The 24,603-nt window shown below is 33.5% G+C and overlaps 1 long non-coding RNA gene across 1 annotated transcript; it reads left to right on the top strand.

Moving 5' to 3' along the window:
- The first annotated feature begins 12,516 nt into the window (after positions 1 to 12,516).
- LOC118646066 lies at positions 12,517 to 22,254 on the top strand. The gene is made up of 2 exons (XR_004963688.1): positions 12,517 to 13,178; positions 13,303 to 22,254. It is a non-coding gene; the product is annotated as an uncharacterized LOC118646066 (long non-coding RNA).
- The last annotated feature ends 2,349 nt before the right edge of the window (positions 22,255 to 24,603 follow it).

The raw sequence follows: 24,603 nt of genomic DNA, 5'->3' as shown, positions 1-24,603 counted from the left end.
CCCAACTTCGAAATCGATAAGATACACAGAAGAGGGACTAATGTACGCGATGCTTTCAAACTATTGGAATTTTTATCAACATCGAATGATTCTTTGATAAATTTGAAATCAAATTTTCTTCAGAAAGGAATCAATCGAGTTAATCTTGAAAACAAAATTCCATAACAGAAATTCAATTTAACTTTTAAATTTAATTAAACTTAATATAACGAAAATTTAAAATTCGATTTGGTAATAAAAGATTGAAAAGTTGATGCAAATAATGGTTAGATGTCGAGTCTCCGCTGTCGAAAAATCAATTGGGAACCTGATAAAGTTTACTCTTCAAGGAGAGGCACAACGGGACGAGTTTAACCTTTATAAAATAAGCACGTTAATACGTCGTGAGATAGGAATATGCCATCCGGCCGCGGGCAATTCCATATCCCGACGCCAAATGTATTTTAATATTCCATGCGATATTCCGTTTGCGCGCGCGACCGATTGCAGAGTTAGCAGTTAGAATCGATCGATTAAGCTCGCACAGGCTTTTCGAGCACACCTGCCGCGGAGATACAAGCGTACATAGCGAAGGTCTTGCAAATTTGATGGATCACCCGTGGTAACGGTGGCAGCGGCGGGCGGTGCCGCAGTCCTACCAGGCAATGTTCGCGTGCGCCCTTATAAATTATCGAAAAGGCGGGCTATCGTGCCCGGCTAATCGAATCGTCGTTGCCACGGTTTGCACAACGGAACGGTGCGTGACACGCTTATCATCATCATAAACGCGGGGAGCGACGCGATAATATAACCGAGGCGAGGGTCGCGCGATTTATGCTGCGGCCCATGGACACAAGCTCGTTACGATTGCGCGCGCGGAAATTCTATTAAAATTAATAACGAGTAATCCACGAGTTCCTGTGTCGCGCAGATTATATCCACACCTCTCTCTTGCCCGACGGCTTGTTTGCCCGACCCCACGACCCCGAGCCCGCGAGCACGAAAATCGCACGCCGGAATTTGCATGAAGCGTAACGATTTTCGAAAATGCGAAAACGAGCTCGCGGTTCGCGCGGCCAGATTATCCAGCGTCGATGCGACGCGACGCTCTCTCGCGCGCGTTACAACGTTGTGCGCGAGGGCAACGCGATTCGTTTATTGCACGGAATATAACATGGTGTCGAGGTGGGAATTAATAATGAATTTACCGACGCACGCATGTGCGCGACGATTATCGCGTTTTACAATAGAAAATCGTTCTCGGTGTGAGCATTACCCACGTACTTGCTCTAGAAATGCAATTAGAAAGGATTAAGACATATTGTAAGCATGAAATCACGTATTTACCATAGGAATGCACTCATAGAGAATTAGAGATATATTTCCTAATGTTTTGAACAGATATATTTTCAAACGCAATCGAACGGGAAAAATGAGAGATCACATCTAATACTTACGGAATATATTAGACATTACATTAATAAACAAAAGCAATAAGATATGATACTACTCCAAGCAATGCTCAACTGACAATGATGAGATTTGCAAGTATACTAAAAATCAAATAATTTTTTTGGGCAATGCTGGACGAAGGGGAGAATCCAGAGGAGTACCTAATTGTACCAAGTAGTTGAAAAATCTAAAGTCACTCCAAGAAAGAACACTGATATATATATATTTTTTATGTTATTAAAAAAGCAGCTTATATACATATGATATATATATATATATATATATATATATATATATATGTATGTATAAGCTGTTTATTGCCAGGAACAAATTTTACTTTTTATCTTGACTCTTATTTTTATGTAGGAATCTTGAAATTTAAAGTATTCACTTTTAAGTTTTGGTAATGTTTTGAACATTCTTTTTTGGTCTAAATTAAAAGCGGTTTTTATATAGTCAAAATCGGTCTCTTTATACTCAGAAAACTTAACTTTACAACATTTTACAAAATTGTCTTTGCTGAGATAGAACTATTTCTTTAGATTTAAGAATATAATCCAATTTCAGTAAAGAAATCTTCTAACAAATGCAAATTAAACTTGAATGCAACTGTTTATGCTTTATATATAAAATTATATAAATCATATCAAATAGGAAAAAAGATTGAAAAGAAAACGGTATAATTATTACGTTTAACCTGACTGGCCTCAAATATATTTAATAAATAGCGTACAACGTTTCGACCGCTGGTTTCGGTCCTTATCAAGTGCTTAGATACGTAAAAATTATGTGGTACACATTTTGAGTAGTAATATGTGTCTAGATATCATCTGAAAGACAATATTAACAAAGTAAGTTACAAAAGAGTTGTACTAAAAGTATAAATCAATAATGTAATGACAAAATAACTAAACAACTCGACCAACTAAACAAAGTAGAAAACAAAGTAGAAAACGTACAATATTTAGCCAAATTCCAAAAGTTAAATAGAACCAAGCGCGGATTATTTAACTTTATAGGCAAAGTCAGCAAAACACTATTTATTATAATAAGTCGCGTTAGCATCTAAAGTTTCAAATTATTATAATAACGAGCTAGATAAATTATATGCGAATCAGAAAAATATTATTCATTATGTAAAAAATCAGACGAGTAATGTAGCATTCGTGTCTCCTAAAAGAAAAGCAGCTTTAATTAACTGTCGCCAAGTTATCGACAGTTATTTTTATTTGAATTTTCTTAAGAAAATTTAAAAACAAAGACAAATTTATTATAGGTGAGAGGCTGAGATAATTGATGCCAAGAATAATAGTTATATAATATCTAGGACAATCGAGTTATCGAAAGAAGGTAAAAGGAAATTTGAGACTCCTGACAGTGTAACTATAATAGACAAAGATAAGAAACAGGTAAATGTGTTTCAGAATATTTAGACAATTTAGACTTGTAGACAGTTGTCGCTCCACCCTTACGAGACTGTGACGCGAAGGGACTGTCGCGAGGTTATTTCGTCATTAATCGTCGCAAGTAAAAAAAACAAGAGAGATACGTCGGTGATAGTGCCAGACGTTATAAATACTTTTTCCGAAGCTTCGATCGTTTCGCGGTAACGTGTGCAACGCGTGTAATTCGAACCCGCGTCGAAAAATCGAACCTGGTAAACCGAGACGTGGGCGCCGTGAGTTACCAGCCGCGGTGATTGCCGGGTCAGATAACAATTAGTGCCTGCGATCGTGATCAGCTATGTTTTCTGGACCGATTTGCGTTCGTGTGTGGATGATCTCTCTCTATGCACGGAGGTGCAGCGATGGCGTATCGACTGCGGTGAGTAAAGTCATTTATGCTTCATTTGTTTATGGGCGATTCTACCTGCTGATTTATTTACAATGATTCGGCGGTACCGCTCTCTAGTAATGATAACGCTTTGACGAGCTATTATGGGTCGTATTTACGTATCTGCAATTAGATGATGAAACAAAACTTTCATTATCATCTGGCGAACATTAAGTAATATTTAAAATTCCTACAAAATCAGCTAGAAAATTTACATTTCTATTTACATCTATATATCTATAATGACACGATTATAGATATTAAATTTTCATTTTTTCAGTTTTGTACTGATTATATCTTCCGGATGGAGTGCCAGAAGCATGCGCTTTTGTATGCTGCGGCGTAAATGAAAAATTGTTGTGCAGCTTAGCCATTCGACAAAATGGCCTTCATTAAAACTTTGTACAGCTTTATGGAGGCGACTAGCCCGAGGTTGTTTTGCACATGGTAGTGAGCATGTTGCGTCGAGACCGAGCAACGAAGCGAGCTGATATAGCCTATGTAGATTGCGAGATATGAAAATCCGGGATTATCAAACGCTTTGCCTGTCAAGCATGAAAGACGCGACAATTTAATCACATGCATCGCAAAAAGAAATTCGCTACGCTAAGTACGTTCTCTTCCACTTTCTTCAAGCCGTGATTTTCAGGAAACACATCCGGCAGTATATACACCCGCATACCTCTTGCACACACGCGAAAACTTTTAACGAAGTTTGCGAAACAGCTGATTGATTTTCTCTTAACTTGATCTCGAGTTATCCTCGGAAACGTGCGACGCATCTCGAATATCGCTCAAGAGAGTTCAAGCTTGACCAGAAAGAGTATAATAACAATTTCTTTCTCATCTTGGTCGACAATAATACTGTCCAACAAATTTAAACTTTTTTTAGATCTGGACTAGATGATTCTTACAGATTTTTAAAATAAATCCATAAGAAAAATTGCTCTATCACACGTCACATTTTTGATAAAGTTGAACTTGAAAGTATCGCAAAGAACATGTTTTATTATTTTTGAACTTAAATAGCTAAAAAATCGTAACGTGGTAAAATAATTATCCATTAGCAAATTCGTTTTCAAACAAAAAATTTATAAAAATCCTAGTTCGTACTCTCCGTGTGTGCGATGGACAATTGAAATAGTAAAATTGAATAGATAATTATACAAACAAAAAATGTGAAAACTTTTGACAAGAGAAAGTGACGAAAAAATGTGAAATAAATTATTAGTAGATATAAACACAAATAAAATTGCGATATACATATGATCATCATATAAAGTTGCTTTTACAATGAGAAAAATCTGTATTAAAAGATTTTCTGAATTTTTTTTATTAAATATTTTTATGAACTCTATTTTATCCTTTCTAAGAAGATATATATCAATACTAATTGGTATACTCTACTAAACAACTTAAATAATGAATGCTTAGCATCGAGATATTAATTGCTAATTATTTGTATAAAGTAAAACTGAGATCTAAATATTAAAATAATTAATGAAGATATAATTAGTCAAGGACTTTTTTCCTTCCTTCCAACACGAGATTCTCTCATGCAACGCACGGAATATGTGCTGTCGAAAACTAGTGTAAAAGATGGAACGTCGTACAGTGGTCTCCAGAGAGGGACGCAGAGAAACCTCGATATTTACACGTCAGGGGTTGCCACCCCCGTAAAGTACCCAGCGGGGTGCCGCGTGCCAGGAGTGTCTCTTTATTGGATAATAAATAACCTGTTTCATTTATAAGAAGGAGATAAAGTGTGGTAGACTATGTTCCCCAGATAGATCCTTCCTCGCCGACCGCCTTCCCATGCAGCATCATTTCCCGGAAGTTGAAATTGCCAAGTATACGAACTGTACAGCGAGTACTGTCTAACATTTATTTAATACGTCTGACATGACGGAGTTCTTTTCGCTATCAAAACAGTATACGATGAAAAAGAAATAAGTGTGCGTAGTATAAATATCTTCGTATGTAAAAAAGATGCCATTGGCACTAAACTTTCTTGAATTTGCGATGATTTCGCTAACTTTAATCACCCAAAGATAATTGTAATAATAACAAAATAGAGTTTGAGTTTAATATTACTACAAAAAATCAGAAACGTATTTTGTCTAAGAAAATATATTAATTCTATTATATATTCTCTAATATGTGTGCGTGTGTGCATCATGTATACGTATGAGTTAAGGCATTAAAGCTTTACAACTATAATCCTAGAAGTTGTGTCATAGCAAAAAATATCCCAGACAAAAGTTATATGATCTGAAAACTATTCTATGAATAAAAGCATTAAAGCATAGTCAAAAAAGTAAGAAATTAAAGAAGTTAAGAAATTAATAGTTACAAAAATTTGTATTTTATCTTGAAATATACCAAAATAAAGTAGAAAATATCTCGTAAATTTTTGTCAATAACTATCTTTTTTTATATGCAAAATAATTAAAAGAATTATTATGTAAAAAAATATTACACATAATTCTATTTTAAAAATAATTGTCATATAACTTTAAAAAACCGGTTTTTTCGAAAATTTATTTTATCATTGTCTCTCTTTAGATCAACTTTTATATAAAACATTTTTACGCTATGATACGTATTTTGCAAAGATAACAGCTTACAATATTTTAAATATCCTACTCTGTATACAAGGGAATTATATTGAAGCTGAAAAAGTATTCCAACATCGATTTATGTAATTAGTCTTTTTAAGCGATAAATAAATAATAAATTAGAATGCGTATTAAAAAAAAAGTAAAAAATTTCAATTTAAATAAAAGTAATGTCAAAAAATGTTAATTTAAAACAATTTTAATATGCTTTTATTAGTAAAATAAAAAAAAGAACGGCGACTTCAGGCATCGATGTCATAAACTAAATTTAGATTCGATTACCGTGCTCGCAACTTACCGTTGGTGTTTCTCGCGTAAAAGAAAATTCGTCCGCGGCTAACCTAAGATGGCTTAGTTCTTGCAAGATTTTCCGTCGTAATTTTCGATAGACTAGCTTTATGGCAAAGCAGAGCATCGTAAAGTTAAGACAGTGACGATGTTAGACATTTGAAGATTGAAAAAGGAAAAGAAATAGAGAAATTGATAGAAATGTGCATATATGCATATATATCAGATTTGATCACTAATGTTATTAAACAGAGCTGCAAATAAAAATGCATCTTATCTAAATATAAATATTAATTTTTTTAAATTTGGACGTAAAGATTAAGAGATTTACTATCTTACTTTACTATTTCAAATGTTCTGCCGCTATATGTATTAGCTTCATCTTATTTAAAATAATTCTAATATTTTTTTTTTTTTCATAAAAAACATTCAAACAACATATATTAGTATAAATATTAGAATTAGATTTTATTTTAAACCATAGCTAGGATATTACTTTCTATATATATCTCTTTACGAACGTAAAACAATGACGGAGCATCGTCTCATCGTACCGCGAAAAATCGATGAGTAAACTATAGGCTCGCATTGCTCGCACGTCGGGAACGTCGGTGGATAAATTGACCGTACGGCTTCCCTTTTCATAGCATCCTCTACACCGCGGATTCATTGTATACATGTACGTTTTAAGTTTGTTCAATACGTTTCGATCCGATAAATAGATGATAAGTTTTGCACGAGCAAAATAATTAAACATGTAATATACATTAACAAAAAAGTAATAATATAACTTGTCAATAGCATTTTCCGCAATACTCTCTGTTTGTAGCGTATATAAACCGCGATGACACATTTATCAGTTTTGAAACAGTTACTGGTTAGATACTATGCACTGAACTAACTCGATGCTGTGATGCATCTGTAAGGTTTCCTCCCTTTTCCGAATTAATACGAATAATTTATTGCGAGAAATAATTCCTCAGCCAGGGTGATCAATCCTGGCTAAGGTGTGTATTATTTTCCCAATAATTTATATACAGTTTTTGCGAAAAATAATATCTCAATTAGGATGACCAGTCCTGATTCAGATATTAGTTTTCGCAATAATTATTTTCAATAATTTAAGAAAAGAAAAAAATCTTACAGATGCTTCTGAGTACCAATATCTAGCTAATAACTGTATTTCAAGACTGAAAAAAGTGGCGTGTATTTCATAAGCTGGAAATACTAAATTCACTGAAAAAATATTATGCAACAGTAACACTTGTTGCAGACTGGATAGACAATCTTGTCTCTATCTTTATAACATTTTTGTAGCTTTGCTTTTGAAGCGTTTCACATCGTATCTACAAAAATTATTTCCAACTGAAATTGAGTAAAATTTCTTTATTTAGTTTTAATATTTAATAATTAAAATCAATACGAGTGAATAAAATGTTTATTTTAAAAAATATATTATAGACTACATATGCGTACAAGCAGTTTGCAAATGGTTCAAATAAAAAAAATATAAGAGTAAAATTAACTGATAATATTGATTTAGATAATGATTAATTATTGAGACATTTTTAATAGAATATTGGTAAAATAATTTTCCAAATTATATTTAGTAAAAAAACACGAAGTGTAAGCAGTCATTCGAGGGTTGAAAATAAGTCGGAAACCATGGACTGACGTATTAAGAAAATTGAGACATAATTTATCATTTTTTACCAAAAGCACTATTAGATCCAAAAGGTACAGAAAACAAACCACTTTCGCTAACGGATTATTTTTTCCAATAAAAAGTTTGTCTTCGCCTGAAGGGTATACTCTTGTAAATCTATTAAATATTTTAATTTTATTATATTTAATTGTTACTCAGCACTCAATAAATTGTGCCATTAAAAAAAGCACGGTAAAAAAAATAAATAATTAAAATACTTAAAATTCCGGACGCACATAATTCTTCCGGACAAATTTTCAGCACTTTCAAAAATCTCCCCGGACGTCTCCAAATGCCCTAAAAAAAAAGAACAGTGTTCGGGAAAAAAAATTGCATCCTGAACGTAACGTTTGTAATCCGTAACGAAAGATCGCGATTGCCTGAACTTAAATTGCAGAAGCACGTCTTATAAAGAGAAAGAAAGAAGAAAAAAAGGGGGGAAAAAAAGAAAAAAAAATACAAAATAATAATCATTAGTCGCTTTATTAAAATTTTTTATTATTGGTTCTATGCGTGACCACTACTATTACTCGTTTAATATTATTATATAATAATCAATATTAATTTATTCCAGATAAATATGTTTGAAATACTATTATTACAAATAATTATTATTAAAATTGACAATAATAATTATTTTAAATAGTTAATATTGCTAACTGATATTTCTGTGTAACAATTAAATAATTATAAAGTGCGTAGCACATACATAATGAGTAATAATTAATTAAGGGATATCCCAAATTGATTACGTAGCTTTTTTCTACCAGGTTACTTTCATACAGTATTATATCTAACCTGTTTTATGTTAATATTAAAAACATTCTTTATTAATGCAAAACAATATTTTACTATACTTTCTTGTACTGGAAAGTCTGACATATATATATAAATAATAAACTAATAACTCATACTAATCAATATCCACAACAGATTTTACCTTTATTACAATTTCTTGGCATTAAAATATTTTTTTAAGAAATATAAATAAAAATGTAAAGCTAAAGTTAAACCATATATATTGTGATGTAACAGTTTCGCTGACACGACGAGCAGCATTCGTCTCCCGTCACAAGCAGCGAATTCGCGCCGGATGGAAAAGCGAGCGCCGATCGAGAGATCTCCCGGGGGAATTGCGACGACAATATAATAATTAGGCTTAAGCATTTTACTTTCTTTCCGCTGACGCGACGAGCACCTCACCGCGTGATCAGCGAGGAATTCGGAAAAGAAACAGAGGCAAGTGCGAAAGGAGGGGAGAGCCAAAGGAATTTCGTCGGCCCGGCTAGCAACGGCCGAAAGCCAAGGACCGCTGGATGGGCGAGCGAGCGCACCGAAAACCAGGAAAGCTGGGGCCGTCGAATAGAAAATCGGTGCCCTGGCTGATAACCGAACGGCGGGCACGCTAGAGGCGACGGCATGGAGGCCGGGGCCACGGAATCGTCACCGCGGAAGGCGAGATCCTTTCGCGAGACGCGGAGAGCGGCGAGGACCGCCGAGAGCGGCGAGGACCGCCGAGAGGCGCTGGAGGATGCCGGCAATTTGATAAAGTTTTTGGGCCAGATTCCACTCAAAATGACATTTTTGAAAACATCGAACCTCTAGTAGAAACAGGACTAGAGGGACAAAATGTGATTATATTCACATATGACCACACGGGATCAGGAAAAACATATACAATACAGGGAGAAAGAGAAAATGAAGGACTGATTCCAAGAACAGTGAGTCTTTATATTTTTTATTTATATAATATTATAACTAAATTATAAATGAATTATAAGTAAATTACAAGTTGGACAACAAGTAAAGAAAAAAATAATTTAGCTATAAGATCATTAATATATTTGACTTAATATTAATAAAATAAAAATATATAATATTAAAAATAAAAATTGAATAAAATTTTTATTAAAATCTGAATCTTCTATATTTAGTACATTATTTACATAAAAAAATTGAAGTTATTTTTATGTGATTTCAGGTTCATCATATACTAAATTTAAATAATACAATAAAAATACACTTTTGCGAAATGTATTGTAACAAAATTGTAGATCTTTTAGATCCTAAAGAAAAAAAATGTGAGATAAAAATGAGCAATAACATAAATAATAAGTTATATATTACAAACTTATCAGTACAATTAATAAAAAATGTTAAAAATTTTAATACATATTACAAAATAGCATTACGTAACAGAAATGGCAAGAAACTGGAAAATCGGTGCCCTGGCTGATAACCGAAAGGCGGGCACGCTAGAGGCAACGGCATGGAGGCCGGGGATGCAAAATCGTCCCCGCGGAAGGCGAGATTCTTTCGCGAGACGCGGAGGGCGGCGAGGGCCGCCAAGAGGCGCCGGAGAATACCGATAGAAAATTCTGTCTTCGCGAGGGACCCGTAGAGCCCCCCAAAAAATTAGAACTTTAAATTAGAAATTTAAATAATACAATATAAATACACTTTTGCGAAATGTATTGTAACAAAATTGTAGATCTTTTAGATCTTAAAGAAAAAAAATGTGAGATAAAAATGAGCAATAATATAAATAATAAGTTATATATTACAAACTTATCAGTACAATTAATAAAAAATGTTAAAAATTTTAATACATATTACAAAATAGCATTACGTAACAGAAATGGCAAGAAACTGGAAAATCGGTGCCCTGGCTGATAACCGAAAGGCGGGCACGCTAGAGGCAACGGCATGGAGGCCGGGGATGCAAAATCGTCCCCGCGGAAGGCGAGATCCTTTCGCGAGACGCGGAGGGCGGCGAGGGCCGCCAAGAGGCGCCGGAGAATACCGACAGAAAATTCTGTCTTCGCGAGGGACCCGTAGAGCCCCCGAAAAAATTAGAACTTTAAATTAGAAATTTAAATAATACAATAAAAATACACTTTTGCGAAATGTATTGTAACAAATTTGTAGATCTTTTAGATCCTAAAGAAAAAAAATGCAAAATAAAAATGTGCAATACACATGATGATTTACATATTAAAAATTTACTAGTAAAATCTATAAAAAATGTAAAAAAATTTAACGAATGTTACAAAATTGCACTACGTAACCGGACCACTGCGGCTACAAAATTTAATAATCGATAAGTTTATTTACTGTATATATATCACTTTTGAAGGTCTATAATACTCTTTAGGTATACCTCTCTATGTATTTTTTAAAAATAATACATAAAATTTAAAAAAGTTTTAGGTTGGATACGAAAATACCGTCCATTACTGCGTGACAGACCTCAAGACAGAGGTGGAACGTCGCAACCTTGTACGCAACGCAACCACGTCTTATGCAAACTGAGTTATGATAGCTTTATTCCATTATTTTTGTACTGAGTACAAGATAGTTCCGCTTTACTCTTTGAACTAATAAATATACTGTGCAATAAATATACCCAATAAACTTTTTAATAACTTCGGTTTCTTTCTCTCTCTCTCCCCCCTCCCTTCCCCTCTCCCTCCTTTATGTTTTTGAAAAAAGTCAATGTTATGTGAGATCAGTAAAATCATAAAACGATTAATTGTCAACGCGAGGATTCTCATTTAAATAAAGAGGTAAACCGAGCGTAAAAAACCATTCGATTAATTGAATAGCTTTATATTGCGAATGGTTCTTGCAAAATACACTCGGAGAGCAATACATAGTAAATTATTGTTAGACTATCGATATTATTCAGGCAAGGCACCGTCGTATAGCTGCGACTCGTTTCTGAATGTTTCTTTCTACAAACGATTGTCCCGAGAATTTTTATTACGGATCAGCGTATTCAAGGGATTTCCTTCGCACTTGATTTACTGCGAGATACAGAAGCTGCACACACCGAACATGGTTTTATGCTCCGGGTTGAATAATAGTAAAAGCACAGCGTCGTAAAACTGCAATCAAATAATGCATTATCGTAAATATACGACTGTATAATGTCCGTGTAAAATTCTGATGGCTTATATATCTCGTCCACGGCCGATATCTGTGATCCAGCAACAATGCATCACCTGAAAATGGCGTGTATCGCGATGCTGGTTTTGCCACAAATCCTAAATAATGATATCGACTTCAGGTCATTAAGGATAATAAAAGGGACGATGAGGTACCCGAAACGAGCCAGAGGTAAAGAACCATTTTTTACATAGAACTTGACCCTGGAACGTTATACCTACGTTCTTTAAATTTCAAACGTTATACTAGGTTAAAACTGCATCTTATTTTTATTCTTGGTCTATAATTTTTGGTCTATATTTTAGATCAATTACAAGCTGAATATAGAATTGCCAATTGTCCAATTCCACATCAAATGAATTAAATATTTTTAATCTGAAAACTTATAATCAATTGTAACTCTATAATGACTCAATGCATTCTGATATTAAAATGTCAATTCTGCATTAATTACAGGATATTTAAATGGAGAAACAAATTTTATATATGTATATATATATATATATATATATATATATATATATATATGTAATACATCATAATAATTTATAATTTTAAAAAATATTTTCAGACATTGGGAACAAATAATTAAGACACATTTCCGAAGAAAATAAAATAGAGGACTTAATAACTAAGGTTATTAAGTTCCATGAAATTACCTGTCAAAAAGCACATGTAAGTACATATTTTGTAATTTTTTTAAAGCATTAAGCCATTTTTCCTTTGTTAGACAAAGTAAGAATATTAAATTAATAATTTAGTAAATTGACTAACTTATAAGAAGTTTTGATGATAAAATTGCTATTTTATTAAATTATATTGTCCAACATTACAAATTGCAAGAATATGCAGATTAAATTTTGAATAAGTCGGACCTCTGATTTCTTTGAAACTGCATTCTTACATATTGTGGCTCGCTGATTACAAATATAATAGTAAAAATTGGCGCAAATTTTATTTTCATGGTAAAAACTATGAAAATAAAAAATCATAAAAATCGTGGTTTTTTTTATTTATTTCCGTAAATAATGGGAATTTCGAAAAATATTTCACATAAAAGTTTCAGATCTCTTTAAAATGCACATTTTATGTCCCATTCCCATTCCTTTAAAATAGTCTTCAATAAACCTTTGTCACTCGAACACCCCTTTGTCACAAGTAAATTCGCGCCAAAAGTACATGGTAGAAGACGGCGGTCACACAGATCTCCCCCTAACTCCCCTGACTGTCCAAGTACGCCTCTAAAGCAATCAATATAGTTGAATCCACTCAGAGAAACGGATTAATGCGAAGGGTCCTTCTGAGATGTGAATCTGACGACCGCCCAGTAAGCCTATTCTGTAACTCGTTAAGAGGTATCGGTTTCGTTATACTGTCATTGCGCAGTTTTTTTACCATATAAAATATCTGCGCAACAACTGTATAACGATACCGATACCTCTTAACGAGTTACAGAATCGCACTGCAGGAACGAAAGAGCCTATGTACCAAAGAGTACTATGTACCAAAATAATCGAAAAGAGAAAAGAGAGACGAATGAAATAGAGCAAAAGAATGCGTTTCCACGATACGGTCTGCTTTTCTCGGCGAATGAAAAGCAAACAGAAAAGTCGCGTCTTACCTCGATTCTATGACGTTTTATCGACCGAGTATGCTCGTCTCTTCTTTCTCATTTCATACCGCCTTCCTTTTTATCCTTCGTTCATAATTCTCAGGACACCTCGCACCATTCTTTCCACAAATGCAATAAGCTCTACAGAGAGAGAAAAGAAGAGGAAAGCGGGGGGAAGCGAGAAGCCTTGGAGTGAACACCTCGGGAGAACTCTATGTTCTTCCGGTGACGCTCAATTATTACTCGTGCACGGACCGGGTCAATCTCAGGCTACTTTAAATTACTTACTCGACGCGATATTCCGGAGAGAGCAGAAACTTCGTCGTGACTCTCCTTGGGGAAATTTCGTACGACAGATCGAAAACTAATTCGTCGCGCGAGGATCAAAACTAAAGCGGAATGTTGCAGGCAATGAACGAGACGCGGTAAGACGGTAAAACGCGAAATGCGAAAGATCGAGCCATTCATTCCCAGAGCAAAGTTTTATAAAATCGTACGTTAGATGGTACTATTATCGTAAAATGTTGTTTCAAGTACGAGGTAAACGAGATGAAAGGCGATCTTTCGTCAATTTACGATCCAGCACTGCGTCATGCATCGATTGAAATAGCAAACGATGCGATGATTTGGCGCACAAAACAAGCGGAGGAAATTGCCAGTTAGTTGAAGGTTCGATTTTTCAGAGCCAATACTAGTGGATCCAGAGGACGTGAGGCAGCGATAGTAACGAAAAGTGGCAGAAAAGAAGAGTCAGAATATAAAAAGAGCAAGAGAGAGGTGCGATCTGCATACACACACACATACACATATATAGAATGCCTAGAAAGCTCAGCGTAGAAAATGAGATCTACAAGTGAGCGAACTGGACGAGCGCGGGTACACCGCCAAAATGCAATTTTCATCCGGCTGCAGTCGCCTGCTTCTGTAACGCAGCGGCTGCAGCTGCTGTCGCACCGACCAATTCTCTCCCTCTCTTGCCTCTTCCTCCTCCTCCTCCTCATCTATCCCGGGTTTTTTTCCTGCACCACATCACCATTCCCTCGATATGTTTACTGGACTGATTGCATTCGCGTAGACAAATAATCTGATATTACGATGAAACAATCCGAGCGCGATGTTGCGAAATGCACGTACCGATCGCGTATGGTAACGTGTACAGAGAACGACGACCCGATTTATCGGTAGACCGCAGACGATTGCCTGATGATAAATCGCACGACGCATCGCAAAAGTACACACCGCGCAAATTTAAAACGAGAACGTGTTTACTTTTCCAACAGACAATTATTTTTTGCGCCACTATAATCCTTGTTGAGCATTTCTTGTGCTGAACGGGAATAACGAAATTCATGAATTACGCGTAAGGCAAAAATATGCGCAGACAAGAGCATAGGAAGAGACATGAAGAAGCAGAAGAGGAGAAGGAAGGCGAAGGCGAGGGAAGCAAAATAAAAAAAAAACGAACGACTGGTTACCACTTCATCTCGAGCGCAGTCGAGCTACAGCTAATTAATGCACTTTTGTCGGTTTGCTGTGACCCTGCTCGCACTATGCAAGAGAAACGCAATGGGGAGAAAAAGGGGGTTGAGAAGCAGAGAGAAAAGTCTGTATGTGGTAATAAGATTGTATTACGTCGACTACTCTTGTATAATATTCTGGCAATTCTGTCGTGTTATACGCGCGAAGGAATATATATTAAGCAAATAAATATAGGTGATAACGGTAAAAAAGTCAAGATAAAGACGAGATAATAAAACAGTACAATATAAATGTGATTATTTCGAAAGATTTCTGCGATAATATTCCGTGGAAATTGTAAAAGCCTAAGGTAGAAAACAAGCATTTGGCGGGCTGGTTAAAAAAATGCAAATCATGGATTTGCAATTATATTGTGCCGCCGAGTTTATGCATTAATTTACTGTCGCCTATATATCTATCCCAAAGATGAAAGAATTATTACAAAGTTACAGAAGGTACGAAGCTGAAAGTTGATTAAAATTCCTCAGTAATACTGAAATTTATAAATAAATCTTCTTAATTACTTTTTCTCCCCTTTCATCGTGATATTCTCTATAAAAGTTATAAAACGTGCTAGACACAAGCGTATGTGTAGCGTATAACGACACGTTCTTTTACAAAACAACATTCATATTCATGAATTCGTGTTTGATCTCCACTCATCCATAATTTTTATCAAAATTGATACATAAGCACAAAATAGAATAAACGAGAGATTTTCTACAGAATTTTGATTGATAATTACAAACGCTTTTTTAAAACGATTATTCGCTGTAGAAAGTTTCGTTGTAATAATAAAAAAACTTGAAATAATTTCGTGACAAAATTTCGAACAACTATGCAGTAGGTACGTATTGTTCAAAGATAAGTTACTAAAATTTATTTGAGTAATATTAATTAATATTTTTATAAAACTAGATTACTATATTTCACATATAGCTCAAGAAAATTATAAATTTATTTAAGAATCAAAATATATTAAATAATTTAATTTTAATATTTTAAAATTTTTTGAAAAAATAAGACAAGTATAATATACAAGTACTTAAAAGACACATAACTTTTTTTAAATAAGTTTCTCCAGGTCCAAAGCCTGATAAAAAAACAAAAAATAATATGCAACCTGGAGAAACAAACAAAGACCAAGAATAGTTAGAAGAAAAACTTGAAAACGAACAAAAAAAAAACAATTTTAGGAAAAAAATACAAAAAAGCTCTTGGAAAAAATCCAAAGAAGTACCTGTTTATACCAGATCATAAAAAGTCGCAAGTCACTCCAGTTACTCGTAAGCAATAGAAGTCTAATTAAAACTTTGAGAACAAACGTAATAGCAGTAAAAATTAAATCTTTTAAGAAAAGAAATAATGAAGAAATTGATGAAATTCCTAAAGATATAAAATTAAAAAAGCTTTATCAAGAGTACTATTTCGGGGTGCAAATAGTACTCTTGATAAAGCTTACCATTTTGGAAGATGCGGTGCTAACTTCACACAGGCGCCTTTTAAAAGATTTTGTGCCAAAAGTGGTGCGGAAAAAATGTGTGAAATATTCAACATAAATTTGTGTATAAGTCTTCTTTAAGGTGGTAATTTCGAATCTGAAATTCAAATTGCGATATTCAAAATGACGGATTCATATCTTAGGTAGCAAACAATATACTTAATAAAGTAAAGAAAGAAATAAAATTTATTGAAATTATGATTAAAACTGAGCAAAAATATTGATATCAAAATTTATAAAAAATGTAAAAATAATAAAACAACAACAGCAACAAAAACAGTGGATCAAATTTTCTCCAAGTCCAAAGCCTGATAGAAGGATAAAAAACCTACTTAAAAAAAAAAAGGTGGACCAAATTTTCTTCAGGTCCAAAGCCTGATAAAAGAGCAAAAAACCTATTATTAAAAAAAAGGCGGACCAAATTTTCCCCAAGTTCAAAGCCTGATAAAAGAAGGACAAAAAACCTATTATTTAAAAAAAAGTGGACCAAATTTTCTTCAAGTCCAAAACCTAATAAAAGGATAAAAAAACGTATTATAAAAAAAACAAATAGACCAAATTTTCTTCAGGTCCAAACATGGATAAAAGAATTGTTATTATGACTTGGAGACAAAAACATGTAAAAACCAAAAAAAAATTTTATATCTAAAAATAGAAAATGAAAAGTATAAAAATATTGTAAATAAATTGTCTTTAGACAAAAAAAATCCCCCTCAAAAATTATTAAACAAAACAAACCATTTACAAGTGTATTGTCGCAGAGGAATTCAAGATCGCTCAACTAGATGATAATAAAGTAATTTACCTTGAAATTTTAGATAAAGTAAAACTATACCACGAACAATGGAAAATTGTAAACGGCTAACAAAGGCGATAAAGGATGAAGTCCAGATAATTATTATGTATTATCCTACAAAAAATCCGAAGAAAAATTAGAAATAACTCCAAAAAAAAATATTGGTACAAGTACAAATTTTTTTAATCGAATATTTGGAATGGCGATCCTTACTACTATAAGATGGAAGTCGCTGATAAGAAGTAAATAGACCCCAAAGGTACAAACTAATAACAATGTTCTCCAGATCCAGAAATGGATAGAAAACTGTAGAACACTAGTATACCAATAAAAGACAAAAATGGATGAAAATAAAGAAGAAATTTTAAATTTAAAAACTGAAAATCAAAAGCTTACAAACATAATAAATAACTTAAATTTAGAAAAAAAAATCCTCCCAAAAAATTGATCGATAAAATCCATCACTTACAAAAGTGTATTGCCATGTTCGACCGTATATATCGGCCGACGGAAAAAACCCACTGTGTAATATAAACTATATAAACGACCAGACTATCAAAATTAGTAAATCAGATGAAGTTAGCTCTAAAATAAAAATAGAACATTTCAATTTGATAAAGTTTTTGGACCAGTGCAAGAACCATAACCACTGTATTAAAGTTTCACCTTTCGACAATAGTAGGCAGTGAAGAGATATGAAGTGTTCCATGAACGTTAAAATATTTTATCAACTAAATTATTTCCCGACATATTAAAAAGATAATAAACCTACAATTTTCAATCCTATTTGTATCATTATTTATAACTTTATCTATAATAAAGGATGAAGGAGGGAGTCTAAATAATTATTACGTATTATCCTACAAAAAATCCAAAGAAAAATTAGAAACTCCGAAAAAAAATTGCCGTAGACGTTGCACGTGGTTGAGAGGCACCGAGAAAATTGTATTTTTTAGAGGTAAATTGGAGGAAGTGGTGGTGTGAAGAGTGGAGGAGAGTGAGCGAGGCGAGGAGGAGAGTGACAGGGATAAAGAAATAAAGGGCATAGGGCCCCGTGAGAGAAGTAATTTACCTTAAAACTTTAGATAAAGTAAAAACTATACCACGAACAATGGAAAATTGTAATAGAATATGATATGTCAGATTAAAAAAAAACTTTGCAATACCTAAAAGAGCATATGCTAATCTACGTAATCATTATTGCCCTAGTAAAAAGAAATGGATATGTTCCTCCCAAAAACGAATGACTAAATGACTAGACCACTGAACGAAATAAAAAACGAAATAGAGAACATACAAATATTTAGCCGAATCGTAAAAGTTAAATGAACCAAGTACAGATTATTTAACTTTATAGGCGAAGTCAGCAAGACACTATTTGGAACTCTAGATAACGCGACTTATTATAACAAACTAGATAAATTATATGCGGATCAGAAAAATATTGTATCAATAATTATAAAATAATTGTAAGTCGTAAGGTGTAAACATTGATTAATCACATTTGAATTTAAAGAAAAATAATCAAATATTTTTCTCTAATTCAACTGTGATTGGTCTCAAATCATACGACTTACAATTAACAACTCGTTATTAACCAGACCTGTAAGAGAAAGAATATTTCACTAAAATACTAAATTCTCTAATAAAATATTGAAATTTTCACTTTATTAGAATAAAAAATTTTTTCTTCTCTTTCCGTGTCTACAAGACGTAATCTGGTTTCGGCAAGCTGCTCCTTAACTCAAGCACGCAGCGGTGTACGGAGTGCCGCTGAAAATTCGATAGAACAAACTCGCTATACAACTCTTCGGTAGTAAAGGATGGATCTTGGACAAGTTATCGTACCCGTGGTAGGCATGGCAGCCATCAAAGTTTCGCAACGTGAAATCGCCGTGGGAACGTCGAAACGACCCAAGCAGGAAGCGTGAAATTCGCACGACAGATTTTCTCCCGAGACATACCGCTGTCGAGAGTAACGTAACTCTCGGAGAGAGATCAGAAGCTGGTTAAAAGATCGGTGGAAGACCTGTCTTCCGCTGCGGGATAAATATTTAGAGGGAGACAGTGCGGGAAAAATTTCTCTCTTGCTTTTCTTTCGAGCGCGATGAAACCTGTGCCGCGATAAATCGGTTCCTTCCTACCGGAGAACTAAACAGCGGTTTTGCCTTGTATAACATCCGAGGAATGAATCGCTGGGGAATTTTGATATACCACATTCGAGTATTATTACGAGAATTAACGGATACTGCGGGAATATTCTCCCCCGCTAGTGCCGAGCTATTATTAGCGCCCGCTACTCTCTAAAATTTTTGAAATGCAATTTTCAATCTACTTATGGAGTCACTGACATCACATCTGCTGCATTTCGATGAACAGAATCTGTTGCCAACATTTGCCTTTTCAGAAATAGTTATTGGGATTATAATTATAATCAACTTATGCCTCCGGCGATAAATTAAAAATAGCAAGCCTAGCTATGGAAATCACCTCTGGCATTTTTCTTATAAATACCCAGCTTACGATTTAAGTCTCTGGCAACAAATTAAAAACTAGATCATGACAATCGGTTCTAGACTTTTTCTTGTATATAGCCAGCTCATGGTAAACGCCTCTGACATTTTTTAAAACTAACCAGCTCACGACTTATGCCTTTATTATTTTATTATAAATATAAAGTTTTACAGTTTTTTTACTGATTTTCCACACAGCACACTGCCAGATATTCTTCAGAAAGTTTTTTGAAAGATATGGTATATAAAGCTATAGCTCAGCTCACGTCAACGCGAGAAAAAAAATTAATAACGTTAATAAATCAAAAGTAGTAATGTTAATAATACTTTAAAAGTTTTTTTATACTTTAAAAATTAAATAACAAGTATTTGTATTACATATTTTAATAACACTCAAGATCATTTCAATGTTGGTTGTCATATTAAATATATTATAACAATTTCGAAAACTTTTAATAATATTTTAGACATTACATACAAAATATTTTTTAAATATTTTACTAAAAAAGCCGGAAATGATTCTAATGAAATCTTTCACAAATATTTCCGGATGATTACAACGTTATATTTCAATAATAATTTCCAAGATATTTTTTAAGAAACTTTCTGAAAGATGTGCGGAAACTACCCAGTGACCTTAAAGAATTAAAATTACACATTAATAAGTTAAAAAATATTTTAATTATATAAAAACATTTGTTTATTCTTGTCTCTTTTAATTTTAGCAAATTATGGAGTTAATCGACCGATCCAACAAAAGAACACAAGAAATAAAGAAAATAATTAACAACGTCACGGAAGATATAAATACCCTAAAAAATAAAATCGGAGAAATCCAGATTACGAATAAAGCGTAAGAATTACATTAAATATTTATTTATCTAAAAAGTAACGTCGAGTCTTAAATAAAAAGTATTATTAGAGAAGAAAGTGGTAATATGATTCATTTACATTTTATGCAATAACTTTGTTAATAATTAATATTTTAAATTAAAACCTAACGGTTATATTCATTAAAGTGTTTATCAGATTTATTAGATTTTGTTGTTTTTTAGATTTTAGATTAAAAGTTACATACGTTTATGTAATATTACATTTGAATTTAAAAAGAATGAGGAAGTATGTGTAATTAAATGATAACATGTACTACTTTAAATAGTTTCGAAATGCTCGAAACTAAAAATGCTTTGTAATAATCGTTAGTTTTTGTGACAATGACAAATAAAAAATTAAGAGCCATTAGTTTTATAAAAATATAAATAAATATATACATATGTATATATCTTTGATTTATATATGTTTGATTTATGTGCTGGTATTCGACAATATTAGCGATTCCAGACTACCTATACCTAATCAATTATCCAGTTTTCCCTCGTTTAATTACGGTCGTCCGGACCAAAATTGCGGTCTCGTCGACCAAGCTATGGCAAATTTACAGATCGCCCTTTCTCCCACAGGTATGGCAAGAATAGGTCGACAAACTTTAGCCGGAACTAACATGATAGCGCGCCCATAATTTTCATTAAGTGCGTAATGGGTATTTGTTATTGCAATCGCAATAATGTGCCATGCTTATGGATGTGGACTCACCGATAAGATACTTTATTCAGTATCGTTAGCGTGGTGTATATTTAAATTGAGAGAATTATATTTATTTATATTTATTCATATATTAAAAAATGAAAAAATACATTAATTTCTATGGCACGCAATTATTTCAATTGAAATGAATTATAAATCATTTAAATACGTTGTGCATTAAAAATAGAAATTCAAAATCAACTAGATGATAATTAAGTAACTTTGAAACTTTAAAGAAAGTAAAACTATACCACGAACAATGGAACATTATAGTAGGATATAATTTGTCAAATTAAAAAAAAAATTTTGCAATATCTAAAAAAGCATATGCTGATCTACTTAATCATTATTGCCCTAGTGAAGGGAAATGAGTATATCCCTCCCAAAAACAAATGACTAAACGACTAGACCACTGAACGAAATAAAAAACGAAATAGAGAACATACAATATTTAGCCGAATCGCAAAAGTTAAGTAGAACCAAGTGCAGATTATTTAACTTTATAGGCGAAGTCAGCAAGACACTATTTGGAACTCTAGATAACGCGACTTATTATAATGAACTAGATAAATTATATGCGGATCAGATAAATATTGTATCATAATAATTGTAAAATAATTGTTAAGTCGTAAGTTGTAAAAAGTGATTAATTACATTTGAATTTAGAGAAAAATAATTAAATATTCTCTAAATTTAACTGTGATTAGTCTCAACTCATACAAGTTACAATTAACAACTCATTACAAACCGAACCTGTGAGAAAAAAAATATTTCACTAAAATACTAGATTCTCTAATAAAATATTAAAATTTTCACTTTATCAGAGTGAAAAATTTTTGCTTCTTTTTCTATGATGAAAATCACTCATCAAAACAAGAAAGACCTAAGATAAAATTAAAAATAAAAATGTTCTCCAGGTCCAAAGCCTGATAAAAAGAACCTATTTAAAAAAAAAAAAAAAAAAAAAAAAAACTCCAAGTCCAAACATGGATAAAAAAATGTAAGGAATTATTATATGACCTGAAGACAAAAACATGTAAAAGCCAAAAAGAAATTTTATATCTAAAAAATAGAAAATAAAAAGTATAAAAATATTGTAAATAAATTGTCATTAGACAAAAAAAGATCCAACAAAGATTATTAGAAAACATTAATCATTTACAAGTCGTATTGTCGTAGAGAAATTCAAGATCGCTCTACTAGATGATAATGAAGTAATTTACCTTGAAACTTTAGATAAAGTAAAACAATGAAAACAATGAGAGGGTGGTGAACATAGAAATCGTATGAATTGATAAGACAGAAATACACTGCGTTAACTTCTTTAATTCACTAGAACTCTCTATAAATCACAAATAAGTCATATGTGCGCATACACTTGGACAGAGCGAGATAGCCGAACGAACGGAGATCTTGAACCCTCGTAAATGCGATAGATCGGCGCGACGGAAATCTTGCCGAGCATGGTATTCACCCTATGATGAAGATTTCGCGGATCGCAAAAGGGTGTCGCGACCGCGAGCCATCGCTATCACGCGCGTCACCAACACTATAATTGATAGAATCGTGAGTTATCACAATTAATCAGTTCGAATCGGAAGCAATCCGCACGTAATGCAGCTAGCGTCCGACCGACAAAGAATGCACGGATGCACCGCGAAGCTATACGAGATATTGTTCGCATAGATATAAAGATTGAGTATGCGAGTGCTCAAGAGAGGCAGAAGCGCACGACTGAATTGCGGGCGAACGCTTACACGAAAATTCCGGCGGACCGGCGGATCGTGGTCCAAGCCCATTGGCTAAACGCGATCAGTCGACAACTTTTCACGTGTCTTACCCGGAAAACTTTGGCTCGAGCGTGCTCAAGACACGCGCATCTCGCGTGTCACGCAACAGCTGATCGCAGCAGCTCGACACCGAAAACTCGCCCGACACGAGCAATAGAATCGCGAATATTTCCAAACTGTTTTTGAAATAATAAATTTTGTATATGTATTTACATAATTTCACGTATAAATTTTATAACAGTGAGTAAATATATGAAAGTTTAGTTGTAAAAATAATTTACATACTTGTAACAATATAAAATAAAATAAAAATATTTTTGTGTAACTTGAAAAATTTTATGTAACTTTACTTTTTTTTTATAGTGTAGAAAAGCAGGACAAGAAAACAGTTAACAGGTAGCAGAAAGTGAGAGAATTACTATGTGGATCTTTACGAAGATAATTTGTAGCGTGCAATCCCAGGCAAGCTAGAATAGGTAAGGCATAAGCTACATCCATTTTGCAGTAATTTACTTGACTTCCCCTTCCCAAACGAATGGCGTCGGAAGCGCCAGGGTTGATTGATCGAAGGCGAAGCACATCGTCTCGCGCTCGCGATAGAATACGCCGTCAGTCTTGGTTACTAACGTACGGAAACTGATGACGATCCAGTTCTACGTACGGACGCGTCAGAATGGATTCAGGAAACGCGTACAACGAAGCCTCACGGTGCGATTTAGCTATTCCATCGCCGACTGCCACCTCTCGTCGCGCGGATCCCTCTCCCTTGCGGTCTGGTATCTATATTTCTCCAACTGCACGTTGTAATGAATGGAAGACGTCGGTATGGATGATGACGTACGGGGGTTTCGGGTCTCGGGTGAAACACTCAGGGTTCAACGTGTAGCTATGTATATCAGATATGTCGTTGAGGAATTGTCAACGACATCCCCGGTGATATCTCGTTGCCATATCCACCCATTCGCGTTATAACGATATATACGAACAAGGTCTCTTAGGATTTTCAAGTTTACAACCCTATTCTCACTTCATGAAAGAAAGAGTAGCGTTCACCAACTAATCCATTTCATAGTGTTTTTTCAGATGAGAAAGACCATAAAGGGATAGGCCATCAGCTACGTTTTATTGTCACTACAAGGTGATGCAAATAAATCAGGCGTTAAATCGATGCAAGAAAAATTTTATGTCAATATTAATTATTTTATAAATAAAATATTACATAAATCGATTTTTATTCTCTACCAAAATAAGTATTAAACCATTAATTATTAACGTATATGAACGTTTAAATTTTAGACTTGTGAAAAGATTTCTGAATATTATAATGCAAACTAATGTAATCTGGATATACGATTATTACATTTACACGCTTTATGATATTTGTCGATATATCAATTTTATACCAAAGTAATTTTATATAACTAAATCTGAATAAGTAAGCAATTGGTTAAATTAAATTTAATGAA

This window comes from Monomorium pharaonis, chromosome 1 (assembly GCF_013373865.1).
Source record: "Monomorium pharaonis isolate MP-MQ-018 chromosome 1, ASM1337386v2, whole genome shotgun sequence".
Classification (NCBI taxonomy): domain Eukaryota; kingdom Metazoa; phylum Arthropoda; class Insecta; order Hymenoptera; family Formicidae; genus Monomorium; species Monomorium pharaonis.
The sequence above is the reverse complement of the archived record's forward strand: the minus strand, read 5'-3'. Positions and strand labels throughout refer to the sequence as shown.